We start from the raw sequence: 4108 nt of genomic DNA, 5'->3' as shown, positions 1-4108 counted from the left end.
CGACGCAGAGGTCCAGGATTCGAGTCCAACCTGTGACGATTTCCTGCATGTCTTTACCCTCTCTCCCCCCTTTCTCACCTAGCTGTCCTGTCCATTAAAGGCGGAAAAGCCCAAAAAAATAATCTTTAAAAAAAACAGTAGAAAGTATGAAAGCCCGGAATTCTGCTTAAGGAGGGTGGATGGGTCAAACAACACAGGACTTTCCCCCAGGAAACCGGGGTTTGTGTGCCGCGTGTCACATCCTAAACCCAACCGTCTCGTTCTTCTTTTTCTAAACCCAACCGTCTCGTTCTTCTTTTTCTAAAGCCAACCTTCTCGTTCTTCTTTTTCTAAACCCAACCGTCTCGTTCTTCTTTTTCTAAACCCAACCGTCTCGTTCTTCTTTTCCTAAACCCAACTGTCCCGTTCTTCTTTTCCTTAACCCAACCATCTCATTCTTCTTTTCCTAAACCCAACTGTCCCGTTCTTCTTTTCCTTAACCCAACCGTCCCGTTCTTCTTTTCCTAAACCCAACCATCCCGTTCTTCTTTTCCTAAACCCAACCGTCCCGTTCTTCTTTTCCTAAGCCCAACCGTCCCGTTCTTCTTTTCCTAAACCCAAATGTCCCGTTCTTTTCATAAACGTTCTTGTCCCGCGTGCCACCGTAAACTTACCTTTTATAAGCCCACCCACCATCTTTTCCTAAACCTAACTGCGTCAAAAGTGACGTCAATAGTTCTGACCCAGCGCGTTTAGATCTGACACTAAAGGAGACTTTTAGCGTCAATAACAACACCAAAGATACCTGACCGTCCGTATTGATCCAAGAGGCTTTGGTAGCATAACATGGATCCTACTACCCAGGTAACAATTTTTGGTTCCCAGAACGTCCTGGGAACGTTCGTTTTTGGTTGCGGGAACGTTCCCTGTAGGTTAGTTTTTGGTTCCAATGGAAAGTTTTCCTGACGTTTAGGGAACGTTAGTTTTTGGTTACATCGACCCTTCCCAGAACGTTCTCAGAACGTTCCCAGAACGTTCCTAACGTTGCAACCTTTAGAGAACGTTCCCCTAATGTTCCCCTACCGTTGTAACCTTTAGAGAACGTTCCCCTAACGTTATTTTTTACATTCCCATAACCTTTAAATAACTAACGACTGTGCTACCAATTTTATTATTAGTTTAAACTGTCTGTGCATGAGCAGGAATGAATTATTATATATTGGCAGGAATGAAAGAACAGGCAACAGGCAAACTTGATGGGATTTAAAACTTTAATATAAAATTAACAAAATACAAAAAATATAAAAGGCCTAAAAAAATAATATAACAATCAGAAACTATACAAATAAGATAAAAAAAGCAATGGAGTGGGATGTAGAGTGCAAATATAGTGTGCAAAGATGCATATTGGAATGATAATGTAATGAATTATTATATATTAGCATATTAACAAATACAATTGCTTTAATAAAAAAATACAAGCTGCAAGATGGATGGAAAAAATACAAAAAAAAAAAAAAAAAAATAGAGCTCCATGGTTTGGCTTATAGTCCTTCTCAGCTGGCCTAAAAAGAAACAACTCCATGGTTTGGCTTAGTCCTTCTCAGCTGGCCTAAAAAGAAAGAAACAAAAGTTGGATATGTCATACTAAGAATCAACACGTTGACAAAAGCAAGACTAATTGCCTTACTAACAACTCTGTTTTTTTCACATCATATAGAAGCATTTCAATTTACCATCTGTGTAGGGCAAACTTCAGCGCTTGCCCGATCAAGTCCTCCACATCTGCTGCAGTCAGCGCGGGGAAGTTCTTCTGGGAGGCCGCTAGAGTAGAAGTCAAAATGAAGCAAAGATACAAGTCAAATTAAAACCTCTTATCAGCCAAGCTAAGCATAATACTGATGTGAACAATAAAATAACACCTGCCTGTTATAACCCTGCAGATTGTCAGTTCCTGGAAGGCCTTCTTTGCCTTTCTTCCCCGCAGGCTATACTCTTTCAGCACGTCATTGGTTGCCACTCGCCGTAGCATGCGTCAGACTGCAGTACCTGTGGTCAGACCTCCGAGCGTTGTCAGGAAAAGTTGCTGTAAAACATAGAAATTCAAATTATACATGTGGAACAAAGTGGAGAGCTTGTACAATCTCATTTTGTAAGATAAGTCAGTTCTGTTATGATGATATTTGAATTTATGCAATTATATAGTGTTAATCTTAGGGCACTTAATTACCAATTTTATCCTCCTCTCCAGGTGACCGAGAATCTGGTCAAACTCCTCCAGCTCGGTGACGGTCGAGCAGGGCGACACCAACACGTCATCGACTGGAGCAGAGGGAGGGGACTGGGAGCTCCTTAACAGCATGAGCAGCTCATCCATCTTCTCCTCAAATGCATCCATCCACTGTGTCAGGCGGGCAATGGATGCCCTCATGGCTATGGAAAAAGTAATGGTGTTAGTTTTAGTTGTTATACATTATAAACTTGCATATGTGAACAACTTAAGTGAGTCTTCTTACCTCTCATTTCCGTCTCCATGGCTCCATGGTCTCCCTCTGTGTGATGAGGTCTGTTGTTTACAACAACAAAAAAGTTAAGTTACTCTCAAGTTCCTTGTCATAAAATTGTATTTAATTGGAAATGGAAAATTCAAAGCCACTGTACCTTCAACTGGGTCCCAAGATGAAGTGACAGGCCGAGCTTGCGTCACAATCGACCCATCCATCTCTGGGCGACTGGCAGGTTTCCTGTACGGTGTTGACTCATCTAAAAAAGTAAATATGAATATTGGTCAGTTCATTTATGGTAGGTTTCTTGCACATGCCATTGCAAAGGATGAACCTATGCTGTTACATTAGACAACTGCTAAAAAAAAACAACACTTACATGCAGGTGGTGGAGGCAGTAACATCTGCTGACCTGAAAAAGGGCAGGAAGGGACAAACGCATCAGAACAGTCACGTGATACGCACCAGGTTGAATTTGAGTAGTTCCATGGTAGGAAATATGACTCTGGTTTCTTAAACGCATGCATAAATGTTAACTTACGGACAGGGCTTCCAGACACACGCTCCGTCCTGAAATGCTTGCTTGCTTGTGGAATGGATTCATCTGAAATAAAAGACCATACAATTTGTACTGATTGCAAAAAGAATATTTAAAGTGTAAATAATAATACATAGTCTGTATTTAAGGTCTTACCATGATTATCTAAATAAACGATGGATGTATTTAGACAACCAAGGAGGTGTAATCATTATGTCGTGCTAGGTTAGCCTGCAGTTTCGTGAATAGAGCTTCTCTTAATAATCCATGGCTTTATCTCTCATCCACGTTACAGGCTTTACAGCATACAGCCCTCGGATGTATCGTAAGATAAAGTGTTAAACCCTAAACCCACATCGGCTGTTAGGGACACATAATATATTACGTTAACGTTAGCTAGCTAGCTACCTAGCTCCATTGTTGCTGTATAATGCTGGCAACCATGTCGGAGCTTTCTTTAAGTTGTTTACCAAAATCTCTCACCGTGTTGTCCAGGTTCCTTATGGTGGTTAAAACATCACTGAGGGAAGGCTCAGTCTCTGTAGCCAACTTCGATGTATCCATGGGGCTAGCAGCGCTCACGGCATAGCTAGCTGTGGAAAGCTAACTTGTTCCCCGCGTTAGCATACGGGCTAGCAGCCTTGAGCAGAGAAAAGTCTTTACTGTTGACAGCCGACAATGTCTTTCTTGGTATCTTCGTCCTACCTCGCGTTATAACACCGTCGGTGAAATGTAGTCAGAATATGTTTTAGTCAATGGCAGTATTTCAGTTCGAATTTGGGACCAAACGAACGGATCTTTTGTCTGCCTTGTTCGCCAGGTGTGTATACCGAAGTCAGGACAGGACTTGAATCGGTCACCTGAAAGCAGAGGCACTGTCTTCCCCCTACTGGCGTGGGGGTGTAACGGTTGGATTTGTACACTGAACTGAGCCACTTGTTAGAAGTGAAATGTGAAATGAAAGAAGTGAATTTTCTTAGTTGTGAAAATCGTTCTATTGATAGATTCTTGTTTTAAGTATTTTCACCTAATACAGTTAAAAAAACGAAATCAAGCACAAAAGTATTGTTTTTAACAAAATTGTTAT

General features: G+C 41.3%; 1 long non-coding RNA gene across 2 annotated transcripts; it reads right to left on the bottom strand.

Annotated features, from left to right (window-relative positions):
• Positions 1-1211: 1211 nt before the first annotated feature.
• LOC118494846 lies at positions 1212-3089 on the bottom strand. 2 transcript variants are annotated; one of them, XR_004897055.1, is made up of 4 exons: positions 3025-3089; positions 2863-2895; positions 1716-2065; positions 1212-1544 (listed from the first exon to the last, which is right to left on the bottom strand). It is a non-coding gene; the product is annotated as an uncharacterized LOC118494846 (long non-coding RNA). The 2 variants fall into 2 exon arrangements; XR_004897056.1 differs by lacking the exons at positions 1212-1544; positions 1716-2065 and adding an exon at positions 2729-2742.
• Between the last annotated feature and the right edge of the window lie 1019 nt (positions 3090-4108).

This window comes from Sander lucioperca, chromosome 4 (genome assembly GCF_008315115.2).
Source record: "Sander lucioperca isolate FBNREF2018 chromosome 4, SLUC_FBN_1.2, whole genome shotgun sequence".
Taxonomy (NCBI): Eukaryota; Metazoa; Chordata; class Actinopteri; order Perciformes; family Percidae; genus Sander; species Sander lucioperca.
The sequence above is the reverse complement of the archived record's forward strand: the minus strand, read 5'-3'. Positions and strand labels throughout refer to the sequence as shown.